This window comes from Photinus pyralis, unplaced genomic scaffold (assembly GCF_008802855.1).
Source record: "Photinus pyralis isolate 1611_PpyrPB1 unplaced genomic scaffold, Ppyr1.3 Ppyr1.4_LG5, whole genome shotgun sequence".
Taxonomy (NCBI): Eukaryota; Metazoa; Arthropoda; class Insecta; order Coleoptera; family Lampyridae; genus Photinus; species Photinus pyralis.
This window is the reverse complement of record NW_022170596.1, coordinates 40,073,212-40,094,059: the sequence shown is the minus strand read 5'-3', so window position 1 is coordinate 40,094,059 and position 20,848 is coordinate 40,073,212.

The window sequence follows — 20,848 nt, the reverse complement described above, 5'->3', positions numbered from 1 at the left end:
CTATTGTGGAAATGCGCTTTTTACAGGGAGGTTCAAATTCGAAGTTCACCATTGGCGTCTTCGTAACGGTGAGATATACATTTTAGGTTAAATGGGGGCGAAGTTGCCCATTTTTGTAACTACAAAAACGCATTTGAAATTTTTCAAAAATCTTTTTAAGTAACCGAGTAGTCACCTAAAAATTGAAAATGTTAAATTTCGCTTTTATTTTCCCTAGCTTAAACGGTTGGAAACGGGCGGTTCCCTATAGGCACTCATCTGAATTTGTTATTAGAATTTCCATAACACTCTCTTATTTGTTATGGGCGACATATTGGATTTTTTTACGGATCATCGCCATTATAGCCATGTTGATTCAACAAGATCTAGTTATTCGTGAATATTTTGTTGACCATTGAATGTAAAGTATTTGATTTTGAAATTTTTCTTGTAAATTTCTGTAAAAGTATAGAGTGTGACACGTCATTATTTTTCTTTGTTTGGCCTCTATCTCATTCTGCAAAAATCCAGTATGGCACCCATAAGAAATAAGAAAATATAGTAGCCTGTATATAGCTTCTACATTTAGCGTGTTATGGACATTATGATAACAGATTCAGATTCTCCGAAAAAAGGTGCCCATCGAGGTGTCCATAGAAGCTAGGGAAAATGAAAACGAAATTTGACATGTTCCATGATATCTCACTTATTTTCAAAGATTTTTCAAAATGCGTTTTTTAGTTACAAAAATAAGCAACTTTGTCCCCTTTGAACCCACACTGCATCTCACGAATTATGGATTAATGCGAAATAGGATACATCAGTTTCGAAAGTTATCCGCAAAAAATCCTTATAGGAGTGAGTTTGGCTGTATAATGTAAATAAAAAGTCTCGTCTAGAGTCTCGTCTTGAAAAGAGAAAACCTCCAGATTTAAATTACGAGTGGAGTTAAGCATCACACTATGATTTTAAAATCTTGAGGACAGTAAATTCACCTTTTATAAGTAAATGACTGAGCGAAAATTTAGCCAGAAAATGTTGTTGATAAGCGATGATCTGCTGGCAAAGCTCCAATCTCTACAGAATCGCGCAAGGAAAAGCTTGTGGTACTGAAAAGCTATATAACTACAAGACGTATTATAATGAAAACATGCTACCATTTCTAACTTTCTATAGTAGATGTTTAAAATCGACTGAAAAATTGCAACGAAATATTCTTGTCGTACCTATCACCCGTAAAGAGGTCACTAGATTAAATTAAATTAAATTCTCAATTACATTAAGAATACAAAACGTTCACATTTGCAATATATTGGTGTCTATTATGATTATACGTATAAATTCACTTCCATTATTCCTTAATGCATATACCTATAAACAAACTTCTAAGATTTATAAACATATACGTCAGTTTGATGTGGCCATTTGCATGTAATGCAGGAGTTACGACGTGTGGGGGTGTAAAAGGGTCTGGGAAGGGTTTGTTATAGGGGAGAATCGTGGATCTGTTTAGCGGCTTCACACTGAAACCCGTTGGTGACATGTTGGGAATTAAATTTTGAGCTACATTAAAAAAATATATGAGGACCTAAGTTTGTCTTATTTACTTTTATTTCGTTCGTCCAATACTGTATCATATTTCCATCACATCGCATTGCGTTCAGCTTGTCGACGAGCAGTCTTGTCTGTAAGAGATACAGCTTATTTTTAATTGCATTTAAATGTTTTACATTCTTGACTAAAAGCAACAGTACTTTTTAGGTCTAAATTGTAGGTACCTATGTGTGTGTCATGAAGACATTTGTATATATCGCCCTCAATAAGGGTAGTTCAAGAAGTAGCTATGAAAGATTTAATGATTCGATATGATTATAAGTAGTCAGAGCACGAAAGGCTTCTATAAGATGGCGTATATCAAAAATCGACGCTAACGAGCAACGCACGTGACGACGGTGGCGCAAGCGCGTCTCTATGGAAACAACACCTCCATCGGGAGCGTCGATATGGCTGGTGACCGTCACGGGAATTTCTATTTCGATAAAAAAAGCGTATACCTATCACGAGTTTAATAGTTGGCAATGCACATAAGGTACTCTCAATTCCAGCGAATGCGCTATTCTCCAAGCTTTGCCATATACCTAAGTTCGTTTTCTAATTAAAGATTTGATTATAAATCCACTTCATTTACTAACCACAGATAACTCCGTGTATTGTGCCGGAGAATAGACCACTTGTTTCGTGTACACTAGCCAGGTCCGGACCCTTCTTTATGCAAATTTATTACCCCAAATTGAATTATAAATTTGAATAACAATAACGCGTGACGAAATACAAGAATTAGGGTTTTATGCTGTGCTTAATTTTAAGTACATTGATTTCTTTGTCATGGATTGACAATTTCGCTGTACAATTTTAAATAACTGAGTGAGGCAATCGTGATCGTAATCATTCCTTTTTTACGTATTCGCGACCTCTTCTAAGATTTTATTTTTTTACGAAATTATTGAATAAATGAACCAACTTAATCAAAATGAAAGTGTAATGACATAAATAGTACAAAATTTAGTTGCTGTGCGGTGTGCATTAAAAGCAATGTGTTTTGCAGTTTCCCCGATGAAATTGGTGATTAAACAAAGACTTTGGTCTGCCAAATTGACCAAAAAGGAGTATATGACAGGACGACTACAAGATCAAGTCAATTAGTTCTGGAGACTTCCAGACGACATTAGTGAATAATTAAAAATTTTGGTAAAATTTGGGCATTATCACGAAGTGATTAGGGCGAAAACTTGCTGCATCTAATATATCTATCAAACGTGATATAAACGAGCTTTCTAGAACTTTCTTTGTTTGTGGAGAGCCCTTGTAGTAGAACTTTTACAAAATCCGATACAGCATTCTCAAAAACCTTGGTAAATGAATAGTTTCACCCTTCCATGTGTGTATAGAAGAAAATTAAAAAGAAAGGCAAAATTTTGGGAAATCGGGAGCGTTATAGCTCTCAACTACTTTGGACTTTAATTTCAGGTTATAATTGGGGAGGGGCAGGGGTATTCAGGATGTGGTATAACACCACTCCTCAAAATAATTAAAACCTACCATTACTTAAAGCTTGTACCAAAAAATGTGGCATGAGTTGACACTTGAAATTTTTACTCTACCGGTTCAAACACTGCGACTAACTTCCGCATTTGTCGGGGAATGTCAAATGGGGGGTAAGTCTGCGAGCTAGGAATCAGTGGTTCTTAATCCTTGCGGTTCGTTTTGTTTTGATTTTGCTGCCAACCCCTCGTGGGTCTTCTTGATTTACGAAGACCCATCAGAACAACTGGGTTAACCAAAGAAACGTTTTTCATGGTATGTTAAGTACACAGAAGGCTCGCCTGGAGACTAAACCCCAAAATTCTCGTTTCCGTTGTAATTTTTTTCTCAGGTACATAGGAGTATGAATCTAAGGGACGCAATTTTTCCCTTTTTTTTCAATACTCTTGAAGATCTGTTTTGGACGAAATTGGATGCCTGCCGATTTTTATGCATAAAAATAGCTATCTCAGACCTAGATTTTGAAAATTTGAAACTATTTTAAATCATAAATCTTGGACCGACAACGAAAAATCTTAAAGTTTCAGAGCGCATTTAAGCAAAAATTTCTTCACAATAAGATTTACCGTTTAAGAAAAGAGGGGAACCAATCAATCGCACAGCGATGCGCCGCTTTAACTACTTGCAGGGTATTGCGTGGGTACTATGCTATTATTGAAGATACAATAAGAATTTAAAAACAGGGCTCAACTAAAATTTACAAAAAATTAAATATCTCGCTTTTTTGGAAAAAGTGTACGTATATTAACTTTCTTTTTTTTTTAATAAAATGAATATTGAAATTTTACATGATCAAGGGCAGTTCGTTATCTTTTCACCAATTTAACATATCGTAAGGTCGAACAAAGTACTAGTAAAATTAATCATACTTACATTTTAATCCAGTGAGCTAATTTTTTGAACTATTGTAATAATTTAGTACCTGTTAGTAGATCATAGGTTATCTTTAGTCGTTAATGATGAAAGAAATACTGTTTAGACATTCAAAAATGCAATACAGCAACTGTTTTTTTTTTATTAACAAGTGAAATATTGATTTTTTAAATAGTTAACAAATGTTTTTCTTCTTTATTAACGAACTCCTAGCGAGTTTATAATTTTGCGGTGTCTCTCCGTCTGTCTGTCCGTTAGCATCGATATCTCGTAAACGATTGGACTGGTTACGATGAAATTTTACAGGTGAATTCTTTACCAAATTTGTAGATCGGAGTTCGTGAATTGGCAATGTAGGCCAAAAAATAAAGAAAGCCCTTTTGACATCTTTGTTAGTTATGAACCGAATTGCATGAAATTCTATATGCGCGTAGCTTTAGCCATATAAAACGCAATTCCATTGAGCCTAATCGATCAGCCTTCACAATGCCCTCTTCGCATCTTGACCATTTATAAACCGAATTGCAAACATTCTTATTTATGAAGATATTTAAATGAAATTTGATACATATCCACTTGGAATAAAGGCAATTTTAACGCCAGTTTCCAAATTTGGTTTTGTGCATGAGGTGCAGTGCCAACTTTCTTATTTATGGAAGCAATTAAATGAAATTTCATATATATACACTTTAAATAAAAGCAAAACTAACACCACAAAGTTCAAAAATTAGGTTTTGCACATGCTATAACCATACCCAGGAGCTCGTTTTCTATATATTTGTTTACACGTTTATTTAATTTATAATGAACCAAAGAATAATTGGGCACGTGACGCTAATAAGCCCCCAAGTAAGATTATGAAATTAATAAAAAAAGATTAAAGGGCACCTTAATTAAGCGTTTTCAATAAAAAAAATTGAGGAAGAAACTCTACATTTTCCGCACAATTTAATTTAAAGTTCAGTTCATTTCGTCGAAATCTGGGGTTGTTACTTATACTTTGTAATTCTCAAGTTGGCGAAACTGAAAAATCTGAAGTGACAGCTAATTTTTGTAAGACTAATGGCCGTTTTCACCGAAAAATTTCAGCGGAGCTTAGCTTAAGCGTAGATTAAAATCCATGACAACCATTGTCGCAATAATCGTTGCCATGGATTTTATGTTACGCTTAAGCTAAGCTACCCTTATATTTGTTGGTGCAAACGGCCATAAGAGGTTATGTTAACTTCGTCTACTAAATTAAAATATATGCTGGGTATAACGTAATGTAATAAACGTAGTAATAATAGATATAATACAATTTTAGGATTAGCTTACTTATACCTACACTAACAAATTGAATAAAACCACCTTTGGAAGCGCAGTCTAAACTTGAATGCCTTAGGGAAGAAGAATGACGTACAGAAGATTACGTGTTGCATCTGGCAAAGATCAACTTCTCCGTATTGATCACCGAGAGAGGAAACCCGGGCAGCCGGGCACCTCTTGCATTTTCCATTTATCAATTCTTTCGTATCGACCGCGGATTATCTTCGAACGCCTCCTTATAATCATTCGAAATGGGAAGGAACATCTTTCGCATCTTTGACAGACCACCGCTTAATTTCGAAGGCATTTTTCGTATCAAACGCTGCTTAGCATCGATCGCCTTATACATTCAAGAGGAGAAGGAATATCTCTCGCATCTTTCATAGATTGCCTGGTGACCTTCGCGGCGATCGTCTTATACACTTGAGAGGGGAAGGAATATCTCACGAATCTTTCATAGATCGCCTTTTTCGTATCGACCGCTGCTGAGCATCCACCACCTTATACACTAGAGAGGAGAAGGAATCAACTGCTGCCCACCTGCAAATAAAGTATCTACACATGAATTATGTAAAACATGTAGAGAACTAGCTATTATGATATAATTAAAACCACATGTCTATAGTTGTACAACATTCTTTAATGTTTATTAAATCGCGGAAAAATAACATAACCTCTTAAAAAATTGAGGTTGACACCCAGTAATGTTACGCCCATTTTAACCAACTTAAAACCAACCATGAAATTTGAAGTAATTTAACGATTACGATTACGATTTAACATGGTAGACGGTCGCACAAATCAGTTCAAAACATATATCTGTTCTTAAATGCACCTTTCGATCGACCTCATAAAATACTGATAAGCAACGTAAAATTTATGTGGCAACAATACCATTGTTTTTAGGTAACCCTTGTAATGCAATTAAACCCATAAACACAAACAAGAGATATGCTGAAAAGAATTTTCAACAAAATCACACATAGGTATTGTTCATTAATTATATCGCATCTGCAATACTTTGAAATTATGCGAAATAACACTTGATCACACCTTACGATGGTAGCAATGGTATATGAAAGAAAGCTATTATTATTTCATGCTGAGACTTGTATTAAGAATAAATTAAATCCACCGGTGTGCTAGATGGTAAATTGCATGGTGGAAGCTGAACAAATGTGATAATTTCTATTTGAATAGCTTTTGCATGCGACTTTGCTGAACATTCCACTAACTTCATCCTACAAAAATTCGAGTCTAGAAAAAAGGTCAGTTGCAAAATATCTAAGTTGCAATCTACAAAAGACTTTAATATCGGTACTTAATGTAACGGCGGCAATAAAACGATTTATTACTTAACACGAAATAATTTGGTTACCAAAATAAAGTGTAGAAGGAACCGAAATCGATTTGCCGATTTCAATTTAAATGAAGTTTGAAGGGAACTTTGGAATAGGTACGCGAATTTACACTCCGACGGTATAACCAAAGTCAATATAGCAATTACACAAGAACATTCCTGATAACTTAACGGGGTGCTCGTTTCGTCATCAGGCAGTTGTACCTACTCCCTCAAAATCATTAGAAAAGCGGAGTGTATCGCGGTCGTAGCAAATATATTTAAATGTATGCAGCATTAATTCAGAACGCGGCGCTCACAGCTGACTGGATCCTGTTTGTAAACACTCGCTCATGACGACTGCCTGCGATGATCTAGCGACGATCAAACATGCTACTGTGTGTATGTTATTGAAACGTTCGGGTTTTGTTTACCTGTACGACCATTTGGCATTTACATCCTAATTATTACAGATATTATTTCAGACCAACAATTGAATAAAATTAAATTTGTTAAAGCAACACGTGTCCTATTGGATTCCGCAGGTATTATAGGAACGTGGTTGTCTACAAACTGGGGACATCGCCGACTCTCCCACGGGCAAATTGTATTTTCGCAAAATCACGATAATATTTACTTAAGCTATCAATTTGCAAACGTTACATAAATCAAAAATGTCGAGCAATTCGAATGGAATACAGGTATGGTATTTACGTACGCGAAATCATAGCTCATTTTTCGTATAGGTATCTTCTTCCATTGATTCTGGAAAAGGATCGCATGAGGTGTACCAGTAACCAAGGGATGCGAGATACAGGAAAATGAAATGAGAATTATGATTAGTGCTCTTTTATATAACATGCCATGTTGGGACACTTGCCCCCATCAGGTCATTTCAGTGAAACAGATTCATGGAATTCTGACTACTCCTTTTGGCTCCGAAATGCAGTTGACATTTTTTTGTCGAATTTGATGGAAATTTTAATTTTGAAAAACCTTCAGATACCAAATAAATTTCTTCGAGAACAGAATTTTTCTAAACTACGAATTATTAAAGAAAAACGATGTCAGAAAAATGACACATTACTGGCGAGAAGAAGTGTCATACTCCCCAGCCACGGTTTTCCTATGACAAAAACTTCAGGGCGATTCCTTTTTTCATGTTTCAAATCACACACTTTCGCCTCTTCAACTTCTTGTTTAATATCTTCTAATTACTTGTTCCCATGCTTGTTTTGCTTTTCCTCTTTTCCTCTTGCCTATTGTTTTTGCTTCCCAGTTCTTTTTCGTTTGTGTACTGCTGTCCACCCTTACTAAATGCCCCCATCATCCTATCAGTTGCCTTCGTTCGATGAATTCTTCTACAGATTCCATATTCAGTTCACTCCTTATTTCGTCACTTCGGACTCTGTTTCTTCTGGTTACTCCCTTCACTCTCCTTCATGATTTCTCTCTTGTTAATGATCTCTTTGCTTAGTGCGTAATAAAGTTTATTACATTTTCCATTCCCGTCATTAATCTCTACTCTTTGATTTCCAGTTTCTTCTAGAGTTCTAGTTCTAGAGTCTTCAGTTAAGATTTCATTCCACACCTGTTGGTGTTAATACTATGCGGACTTCCAGATTTCCATATCCTACTATAGTGATTTTGTTCTTTGTTTAGCATTTCTCATTAGTTGGTCTATGAATACAATAAATAACAAGGGACTCCTTCTTCTGTGTGGAATATCTCGGACTCTGTATTCTCACTGATCACTATATTTCTGGTATTTCGGTACTTAATTTATTATTCACATTTTTCTCTTACAGAGTTTCCCAAATTCTGTTTCTTGGTACCCGGTCGAACGCTTTCTCCATATCCATAAACGCTAAATAGATGGTTTTTCATCTATTGCCCTCATTCTACTGATGATTACTTTGATTGTAAACACGTGATCTTGTGTGCTCCTGTCACAAATCCAGGTGCGATTGTCGGTTCCACTTCTTTCGTTAGCCTTTTTTCTAGTATCTTTTCTAACATCTTCATTGAGGTGCTCAATAAGGTAATTCCTACAGACCATCCCATTTTCTTTCTTAAAGATTGATAAGATTGGTCCAATTTTCCAGCTTTTCTTCCTTCCAAACTCTATTAAATATTTTCAGAAGTAAGTAATTTCCGCTTTCTCCCATATTTAACCATTTCTCTAGTAATTCTGCTATTCCATGGTTCTTTGGCATTTTTTAATTTCTTTATCCCTTCATTTCACCGCTTTATAGCTTTTCTTCCTTCTTCTATTACACTTAAGACCTTCTGCAGAGGCACCTCTAAAAAGCATTATGCGGGTCACTCTGTAATTGGGCGCTAGCCTGTTGAGCGCCCATAACAAGAGAGGGATAATAAATAAATAAATAAATAAATTTATTTTTTCTTCATCTTGTACTCTTTCTGTTGCGCATTATCCGTCCAATACGAGAAGCTTCTGGAAGTATTGCTTCCATCTCTCCATCCCTTCTTTTTCCGTTTTAGAACATCCCCTTTCTATAATTCCTCTGAAACCTGTCATTATTTCTGAGACTTTTTAAAACTTTAAAGAATGATTTTTGGTTTTCTTTGCTAGTCTGTTCGCCCTTGTTTCACCTTTTACTAATTTTTTCATTTTTATTCTTTGCTCCTTGTATTTTTCATAAATTATTTATGTTGCCATTTTGTCTTCTTCACTCCGACTTGCTGCTTAATTTCTTCCGTCCACCATGCCGTTTGTGTCTTTTTTTTTGTATATTCCACATGTATTTTTGGCTACCTGAATTACTATGTTTTTGAATATTTTTCACAATTCTTCTGTCCCTTTATTTTCTTTTGCTTCCTTGTTGTTTAATATTCTTCTGTTTACTTCTTTTTCATATCCTTGGACCACTTCCTTTACTTTGAAGGTCTTAATTGTTTCTCTACTCTTCTTTGCTTTGCTTCACATCTTTAATTAGCTTTCTGTTTTCTCTTTCTATTATTATGTAATCTATTAGCGAATATTCTTTTCTGCTAGGCACTGCTCTTGCGTATTTATGTATGAGTTGTGTTGATAAAAGGAATTTGCGATAATCAGGACTGTAAAGAAACGCAGCAGCCTCCATCCATTATTGTTCAAAGCTTCTTCTCCAATTCTATTACTTTGTGTGTTTTTCATCTTTTTCTACCCTTGCATTCATATCTGCTATTACCCACATCTTTCCTCTGGCTGCTTCCGCTTGACCGCTCCCAAAATTAATCTTTTTTGCCCTGTTTCATCCTAGTATACTGCAATTACTGTTTCTATTTGTATTTGCTTTTTTAGTTCAAGTACTAAGATTCTTTATGATATCGCTTCCTATTCCTTTATCGTTCTTTCGATGTCCTTACTAAAAATACACCCAATTCTTGCTTGCGCTCTTTTTCCATTTTCTACACCACTCTATACTAATAGATCTCCGTTTTTCTTTGTTTCTGGTATAATTAGCCATTCTAGTCCTGCCCTCTCAAATTCCTCTTCTTTACCTGTTACAATTTCTTATCTTTCTATATTTTGGTACTTTTGTTTCAGTTTTCTCTTTTGTACTGATACCCCGAGTAATTCTCTTGTTACCACCCGTTCTATATACAGGCTGTTTCACGCAAACCATTACCTAACAGTCTTCCATTCATAATTTAAATCTGAAAATTTGAATACCAATATAGTTTTTTATGATCTATCGAAAGAACATAATTCATAATCGCTTCACTTCCGGTTTTACCGGATGTGGATAGCAACTTTGTTATTTTAAATAGAACACCCTATATTTTATTACATTTTCGAAAAAACGTTTTTAACACTACATTTCCCTATACGTAGCATCAAAGGTTTTCAAGTTATTCAAGATTTTTCAACATTTTTGACGTTTGACTGCTTTTCTTTAGCGCCCTGTAATTGTGGCTCCGTTGACTTACATTTCAAAACGTCCACCAAAATCGACAATACTGACGTGATGCTACATGCGAATGATTTAAATTTTCATCGCTCTTCTACAGGGTGTTTTAAAATTAACGTTCAAGTTTAATAACTTCGAACCTTAAAAAGTTGATTTTTTCAAATGACCAAACCGTTATAGAAATTAATTTCCAAGGTCATTTACGAGAGTGGGTAGGATATACGCAAAAAATAGTAAGGGACATTTTTATAGAGAATTTAAGGAAGGATATAAAAAGTCCTATAACATTGTTTCGTATAAATTGCGGTTTATGAGCAAAAAGCCGAAAAAGATCGCGAGGTCACCATTGGGGGTGGTTTTTTGTGCAAAAGGAGATGAAGCTCCTACCGGAGAGGTGGGAATCCTTCGGATCTGTATTATTGGATCCCTACAGAGAGTTCATAACCAAAATTTCATAACTTTATAACTTTTTTTTCTAAAAAAGTTAGTTTTCCTAATGTTTCATATCTATTATTTGGAGCAGTGAGGCCGACTAGTGGCTAATATTATCTCTGTTTGGGGAAGGGTGGGGGTGTTAACATTGTAAGGTCGGGAGGGAGGCAGTAAATTCACCCTCCAGGCACCTCAATTGCCTTCTCGATCTCGGAAGATATAACCAATTTTGTAATTAAATAAGTATTTGAAAAACTATTAGCAATCGTTTATATGAAAAGGGCATAGCCGACTAAGTTAAACGTTTCTTATTGGAATAGATACAGGAAATCAACATGGTAAATAGATTACTGACATACGCATGCAATTGTACGTTTACCCTTTCGAATAAGAATCGTGCCGCTAAGTAGCCACTTGACATAATGTTGCCATAAGTTTTTCAACCCTCTTTTACAACTAATTTTTCCAGGAACTTCGCAATTGCGATCTCGTGTCATCATTGTACCGGCACAGTTTAATTTAATTAACTTTTGATTGGGCCAGTAATGAAGCAGAAAGATTGCGGGATTTATAATACTGGACACGACGTGTACTGAAAGGCGCATTTGGAATGGTATTATCTACGTTGCAACAATGTAATAAAATTTTTGCTCGAAATGATTACAAATGAGATATTCCGAGGAAGAAGTTATGAACAAACGTAGTACAAACTAAATTAGACCCCCTTTCTCTTTGTAACACTTTAATGTAATCCCTGCCTCTGATGACTTAAATTTTATCAGCAAGTATTTCCTGAGAAATATCGTGATAAGTGATAATCCTATTAGCGACAGTGTTGGTTGGAATAGAAGCTTATTGGATCGTCAAAGCTTGAGCTTTCCGGTATATGGAGGGGTGAGTAATGTGCGATAATGTCATTTGACACGTTATGTGGAACCTTTGATGCGTGTGCTTCTACACACCGCTCCACTCGCACTTTATAATTAAACTTGTGTACGTGGCCCACAGAGCACTCTAATTTCTCTCTAATGGATTTTGCCTTTCATCCATACTAGTATTTGATGAGTTTTCCACTACCTCATATACACATTCGTTATTCGTCTATCGATTTTACTTCGTTAGCGTAGGTAAAAAGCCTCCAATCATCTATTTGTAGCGTATTTGTGTAAACCCAACGGACGTTTAGTATTCGAAGTGTTTTTCAAAATCTCTTCATTTTATAGATACTCCAACGTGTTTCTTATCTTAATTAAAATCCCTTTAACGAAACATGACTAATGAATTCGGCCTTAATTATGTCTGCTGCGATTTAGTATTTTCTATAAAAGGAACAATCCTAATCGATAAAGCCCAAATAGTTTGTCACGACAAGATTTTCATGTATTAAAATTAAATCACTTGGTGGAGATCTACCTTTTTAAAAACATAGTCGTATTTCATGAATAAATACTTATGCTTTTATTGTCATTATGTGTCACGTTACATAGGACGAAAGTGATCACTCTTCATAAAACGTTCTGGATGGTTTGAAACTGACACCTAAAATGCAACCATTAGATACATTGTGAATTTTGAAGGAGGCTCTTGGTGGTGGATTTGAAGATCAATAAATAGACAGACAACAAAAATAAATATTTCATCCATAATGAATGAAATAAGGCAACATCTTTATTTGATTTTTTAATTTAAGTGTTAGTGGTTGAATAAGTAATTTTACTTATTCAATGGTGGTGCTTAATGTTTCCTCCAGGTATATTGAGATCATCCTGTGTGCCCAAAAACATAACAGCATTATTTTGCCAAATCAAAACTATCTTTTTCTCTTCTCTAACGCATCACGGCCCTTCAGCAAGCTCAGTGGTTGCGTGCCTTCATATAGCCTGAAGTGAGAAAAATTACACTACTTTGATTATAGTAAAAGTTGCAGAAGAAAAACTACCAACAAATATACCGATCTATTATAGTTTTGCTTGATTATATTAAGAGGTAAAGTAGTGAAACAACCAACAAATATAGCAAAGGCCATATAGTTTTAACCTCGGTTTTAACTTAAACTCCTTAAAGAGATGCTCCCCATCCTCACCCCCTCATACTATATGACCTGACCTATAGAGCAATATACGCTGCATCAGATGGTGCAAAATTCATACAAGATTGCGATGCATCCCTAGCAACACAGTTGCGTATAAAAAGCGTTTAATGTAGACTAAAACCATATATATGACTAAAACACTACGTGTATAATACGTAATATGATTCATACAAGATGGCGATGCATATGTATTTTTTATGTATGTTTGTGGGGGATATTTTGGGAAAAAAAATATTCTATGAATCTTACGTCCTCTAGCGACAAACCTAAAAACTTGAAAATAATTTCTCATGGACGATCCTTTGTTAACAAAATCTTTTTCCCTAATTCCCTAGATGTAACCTGTGACCTTTATTAATAGGCCACCCTGCACTTAACACTCCTTAAGACTCCTAAAGATCCTAGGTAATAAGTGATTCGATAAGAACGATTTAGTGCTAATTTAATAGCCTAATTCGATATGTCTTTATGATTTACCTATACTGAACAGAAACACGCCCCTAAGATCAAGGCGTAATTATTGTTTAACTAAGGACTATAATTCAGTGCTCAATCCCAAGTTATTGCTCCTTAGCTCCTTAGCTCCTTTACACATTTACTGTTTATTTCGAACACAACCTTAGACGCTCATACAAGATTGAACGTTGAACTTAATTACGTAAAGGGCACATACATGAATTTTAAGTGCAGCTATTGGATGTAAGGTGTCCAATTTTGACCTATGTTTCAGTTTGGTTGTAACAACAGCCTGTATTCCGTCTGTCTGTCTGAGTGTGACATGGCTGTCGAAGAGTCAGAATTCCTAATGAGAAAATCTCGTGAACGAGGTGTCGGAAGAGAGTTACTTCCAAAGGGAACTCTGGATGAGATGCCAATATTTGTAATATGCCACTTTTCAATACACAATTTTTGAGATTCATTTTTGAATTTTTATGTTCAATAGTTTGCAATTTTTATTTATTTATTTATTATTTATTATTCCTCTCTTCTTCTGCGCCCTCAACAAGCTTACGCCCAATTGCAGAGTGACTCGCATAGTGCTTTTTAGAGGTGCTTCTGCAGAAGGTTTTAAATTGTTATGTACTACTCCGGTTACGAAATGGGAAAACTGCAGGAAAACCTAATTCAAAGTAGCCAGCAGAATGCTGGAAACTGCTCTAAGGAAATTCGCATCTCTGTCACAGATGAAAAATTCTTACCTCAGCCTAGGTTAGAACACCCGACCTCCGGCTTTATAGCCCAACGCTCTACCATTGAACTACATAGTCGGAAACAGTAACTAAAATCAGGAATGTCAGAAGAACGGCTAACATGGAATCTTGTTATCCTAACTAGAGAGGGTGTAACAATTAAATATGTCAAAAATTGCGTTGATGTAAAGGCGACCAAAGTCAACGCCTAAGACGCACAAAAATCTGTTTAGCATTTTTAATTTTTTTAGTGACCATAACACATTATAGGATGGTGTAAACGCCTTTTCCCATAGTTTCCATTTTCTGAAACATGAGGTGTAACAGTTTTATTTTTGTAAGGTACATATAAATTATTTTGGTTGAGTATCCCTGTAGTATTCGCTTGGGCAGCACTGTATTTGTCTATTCAGGTCGGTTTCGTGCGTAACGAATTATTATTGGTCCATCCTTCAAACAAGTGAAATGCGCTGGCTTTACGCATTTCGTATTTCGTGTTCTTAAGAATTCACTTAACAGTTGGTAACGTTTAACAGCTGCCGTATTCATTTTTGAAAAATTCAATGACTGTTTAATTGCAAAATTTCGTAAGTATTATTTCTGGCGATTAACCGCATTTGGTGTGATTTCGAATTGGTTTGGCTTTCTCATGTTACATACTATAATTTTAATTTAAAGTGGATACATACGGCCATTCTCCCTTAATTAATCTTGTGCGTCTTTCTTAGGATAATGCCATTTGTAGTTTCAACCGATTTAAGTTTCAACTGTTGCCGTACAAGTATCATTTTATAAACAACCCTGTTATTAATTGGAAGTAGGTTAAATGTTTGTGTTCGAAAGGGTTTGACATGTAATTTCTTTATAGGGTTTTTGTTTTTGGTTTCAGTTTCTAGTTTCAAATTATCCTTGATACCTGTCCAATTGCACTTTGACCTGTCGGGGATGCAGTCGAGTTTGTGATTATTGAAATACATCTGTAAAATTTATATTTTTTCTTCTTTTGTATACATTTTATTTATTTAATAATTAATAATCTTAATTTATTAACCCGTTCCGTTCCGATTATGGAAACGAATTGAGATAGATTTTTCCATTCCTTTGTATTCGTGAGCGTAGAACCTCTATTCGACTTTCTAGTAAAATTAATTTTGCGTAAGTCGATTGCCAAGAAAAAAAGAAGCGGTGGAATGAGAAACAGTCTTTAGGGGTGGAGAAATTTCATTTTTCATGCGTACAAAAAAATCAAATAACTCAAAAATGACAAAAAAGGCTGACCCCTTTAACGCACTCCTACGACTTTCATCCCCAGTGTAAATGCTTTTCATCAAATTTCTCTAATTTTACTGGGCAGGCAAGGTTGCAAAATGCCTGGTACCGCTCCCAATTATTAGTTCTTAAAATTACCTACCTATCATCATAATGACTAATTAACAAATACTGGTGAATGTGATACAGCTTTTGAGGCAGGTAAATTAATATATCCACCAGTAACGGTGAACTCCCATTCACTTACAAGTAGCGATTCAGTTATTTTGATTTATGAACGAGTTTTAAAAATGAACTTCAATGCTAAAGTAAAGGAAAACATAAATATTTAATCTTCGCCTTTGACATCATGAAGTATAGTATTTACTAACGTCGTATTTAGTTTATTACAGACTAAAGCTGTATGTGTCGGGATTCATCAGCTGAGCTTGAGTTTCATTGCAGGACAATGTTTGTTTAGTTATAATTCTCATGCAGTCAGCGTTCAGTACCGCCATCTTATGCATTTTACATGAGCGCGGCATCGGACCTAACCTAACCTAACCTAGTCGTAGAACACTTTCTCTATATGTATGTAAGGGGACTCTTTTGTGAGATGAATTTACGATCCATACTTGGAATGATATTTTATTTTCTGTTTACTTCTATATTCTATATGTGTACCTTCTCGGGCGACTATTTCTTTGAATATGGCTAAATGAAGCATGTAATTCGTGTTTGTTTCGCTTTAGCGAAAAGCGCAATAGTAGCTTCTTTAACTTTTCACGTTTTCCAAGTTTAGAAACTCGACTTTCTGATTTTGTCTGGCAAACGTAGCTTTCTATTCTATATAGAGATTTGAGACTTATACCTACAACTACTACTAACACGCAAAAGTACCTATAATCCTTCCCTAAAAAATTAATAAAATAAACACTAAAAATTGCACAATCCTGAATCGCATTTTGTTTGTCCCATCGAAGTATGAAAGCACAACAGTACCTATATTGAAAGACAAGTGTTACAATGCGACCTATTGTAATACGACTATCTTGTGGCACGAGTGGCGACGCGAAGCGTAGCCACGAGTGTCCGCAAGATAGGAGTATTACAATAAAGCATTGTAACACGCGTTTTTCATACTATTTTTTCTATTTCGGTGCTTTAATTTAATTAAAAAAATCATTATCAGAAACTATAGGGAACATTAGAACTAACATGTTTTATGTTGGGAACACTTTTTATGCCGTTAAGTTTTAGGTTGGCAGCGTAGTAATACTGACAGTTTGAAGTTCAAACATGGAAGTACCCAACGAAGTTACCTACTTGTACTAATTAGTAACTGCCAACTTAAGAGATGAGTTACCAAAAAAAAACCGACTATAATCACTGTCTTTGTACAACTGTTTTCGGTCGAAAACAGTTGTACAAAATCATCATTGTGACACCGAAATAGAAAAAAATCTATACACACTTTTCTCTTTTATAATCTCTCTTTCTCTAATCTAATCCCATTCGATCCGGAACATGCGAACGTCTTGTATAGGACCACGCTTAATGGCCGTATGTATATAAACATTTATACTACCTACATACTATACCTGATTGGAATTGTCTCCGAGGCATCGCAAAGCTTGCGTAGAATGCTTGGAAGAAATAAAGTGCTATCGAATACAAAACTATAATGCTGGTGGACGTGCTGATCTTAAACGTAAACCCGAATCAGTCGTTGCTGAGGTCGAAAAAGTCATCAACCGGTGCAGAAGTCAACGACTCAACATTATAGTCGTACCTAGTACTTTGAGGAGGATTCTGGACACTGATCTTGGTTGCAGTAAGTTGATCATTAACATCTTTGCTTCGCTGATTGGACTTTTAAACATGTTGATCGATAGTTCCTATTATAAGAAAAATAATCAAAGCTTGTTTGGGCATAATACCCCACACGCAAGCGGGCTACAATTAAAAATAAAGAAAATCTTAAATAACCTACAGTTTTTTTCTCTAACAATCCAAATGGTCGTGAAAGCTTTGTGATATTCAGGCCGACTGAATCAGGCGCACTTATCAAAGACACAGAAATACTCGCTGTCATTTTCAGGAAACTTCGCCTTTTCTTTATGAAACTGAACTTGACTCGAACTGGCTTCATAAATAAGACGAAAAAAAAATTTCAGTGGCTACTCAGACGGTAGAAACTTTTAACTTTCACTAAGCAGACAACTAATTTGTTTACTCACACTCGAACAAAACTTTTTTGAATACTACTGCACTTGACTTCTTCTAAGCACTTCATTTCGAATCCGACGAACCGCGTGTTCAACAAAACAACTAGGGCAGATTACCCGAAATTTTGCGTAAACAATTTACACGATCTTTAACCGTCGCGGAACTCGCAGCAGACTCCTCGTTTTTACGTTGATTCCAATAATTAAAGGAACACCACTTCCACTATAAAATAGCCTTCTTCAAAATTTTCAAAAACAAATCCAAGCACAATCAGACTTGATAGCTTTCCCGCGTCTCCAATTACACCGAAATAACGTTCAGTGTTGTAGCGGGTGACCCAATAAGACAGTTCCTCGGCCATATCTCGAGAACCGTTCGTTATATGACTTAGGGGTAAAAAAAAAATTATTGGGTAAATCGGTCATGAAGAATCGCTGGAAAATATTTTCAAGTTCTAAAAATGACCAACAGAGGGCGTAACTCCCATCTTAAATTTTAAAATTGCATTTTCTTTAAATTTCGCATAATAAACTAAAATAATTTGTTTCACATGTTTAATACCTATCGGCGAGATGACTCCTCTTACTCCTGGATGAGATAGATTGTGTGCCATGTGAACTTCCTACGGTAACATTCAGGTATATAGAGTCCTCGCTGTCACAGTTGGAGTATGTTACCGTTTATAGACATGACATGGTGCTTGCGGGTAGGTTGTCGATCCCAGGAATATATCTAATTTCCATTGTATACTGCGATGGTATATCTACATTGTCTGGGAATGCATTTATCTGGCCGTTGTGTAAACGCAAACGTCAGAGGGTGATGGTCAGTGTATATTGTAAAGTGGCGACCTTCTAAAAATTTTGGAAATGTCTAACTCCTTTATACAGTGCTATTCATTTAGAAGTAGACATAGGGATTTCCTAGTCACTAATTTCGTGTTGTTCAAATACTCGTACCTAGTTACCCTTACCGTGGAGGGTGCATGCTCTTCGTGCTGTTCGCATATATTGTGCCTAGGTGGCGCATGTGTGAATTTAACAGATGTATACAGTGTTTCCACAAAAGCGCAATTCTGCGAAACACCTTATCCCTATAAGCGTTAAGAACACGTGCGTTAATTAATTTTCGACCAATAAAAGTTCCTTATTGCAAACAACCAGATGTACCTACAGTTTAACACGCAATTTCACGTTTTACAATTAAACACAAATATAAATAAAGTTTACAAACGCGAAAATGAAAGAAGGGAATAATACGCAATTACAAACAATTCTAAAAGGAAAAATAGACACCAAGATAACAAATTCAGATACAATTTTGTGCTTATTACGCAAATAATCGACTGCAGATGATTTACACTTAATAAAATTGAAATATTCTCATATACAGGGTGACCCTCCATTATTTTTGGACCGTGCTTGAGTGGAACTATTCTATACAAGGGCGGTGGAAACAAAACGAGCACTCTTTCCAAATAAACCGATAGTCTAAAATGTTTCATTTGTGAGCTACGCTCTCAAAAGTCGCAAAATTTGCACTACTTCTTTCAGTTTTTTGCAGCAACCGTAAAATGGTTTTACATTCGTTTCCTCGTATTCCCCTTATTATTCTAAAAATGGTCCAAAATTCCAACCCCAAGGTGGTTCACCTGTAAATAGAGACGAGAAAAAACATTTTCTCCGTATTTTGCATGCTCAGAAAATTAAAACAAGATACAGGTATCGCCGATTTGTTGAGTGTCATCGTATCGGTACTACGATCAAAGCTTTCCTACAGCTATACAGCTAAGTGTACATGCACGACTCTTTCCTTTTACCTAACTCCCTTGGGTGAGAAAAGCATTAGATAGGGAAATTCCAGTACGTATCACAAGGAAAACTCTTTATTACATTCCCCAAATTGTAAAATACAAAGGAAGCAAAAGTCGTACGGTATGCGTGGTGCGATCGGCAATATTAGCGAATAACGACGTTTTAGATTAGATCATAAATTTTCCGCTATAGAAGTTTTAATGCGATTTTTATTTGCAAAACAACTCGAATTAAAAAGCGATATAAAAAACGCCATAAACAGGATTGGTTTATGGGTCGGAATACACGTTCGACATTCGAAAAATATAAGGTGTCAAAAAATCGCCCGCCAGAAGTTCAATTTAGAAGTGAAATTACAGGAGACTGAAAATCAAAAGTAACAAGGCAGCAAGAATACCGATAAGACGGAGAATTAATGAAACGTCACATGATTTCAATATCAAAGAGATTTTAATAGAGATAAAATGCAGACATGCGTGAAAATTATTATAAGAAAGGAAATACACGAGGGAAACTGAAGCACTGAAAAATTGCAAGGCACGGTTTAAATTCGAGAATTTAATAATAATGGTATGTCGCCTCTATCTAAATCACAATTTTGTTTATACCTTAAGTAAATTCTTGTTATTCACATTCGAATGTGTCCTACTCTTTGGCGATAAATATTCTATAAATGGGCGGCTACGATAATTTACTACATTTTTTCGGGGAAACAAATCTATTCCCTTTTGCAAAAAAAACCATGTAATGGGTAACCGAATTCTCATTGCTACGACTGTTATTTGAAGCAACATCCATGATAATTGTAATGAACCATAGTGAATACATTAACAATTTCTACATCGATGTTGATGTTGACAATATTATCCATTAGCCGTTCCGACAGGGGCGTGGCGAGGTAACATTGCGCCTAGTGCAAAGCTTGTCCGAAGCGCCTTTTTTAATAATAATAAACCGATACAACGAAATATCGAAGGATCCTCAGTATTACAATCACTTTTAACGACAATTTATTTTAATCTTACAAAATACGTTTTATAGTTAACAAAAATGCATCAAATTCATGTCTTGGTCATTGAGATAATGCTTTTAATCTTGTTCCCAACGATATCAGTGCAAGAAAAACGATTTTGACATATTTTGATCAAAATCCATGTGGTTGCCAAAAATAGATCAAAATTCATGTTTTGGTCAATGAGATAATGCTCTTGGTCTTTTTCCCAACGATCTTGGTGCATAAATAACGATTTTGACGTATTTTGATCAAAATCCATGTGGACTCCGAAAGATCATTTAACATCTTTGAATCTCACATATGCGGTTAT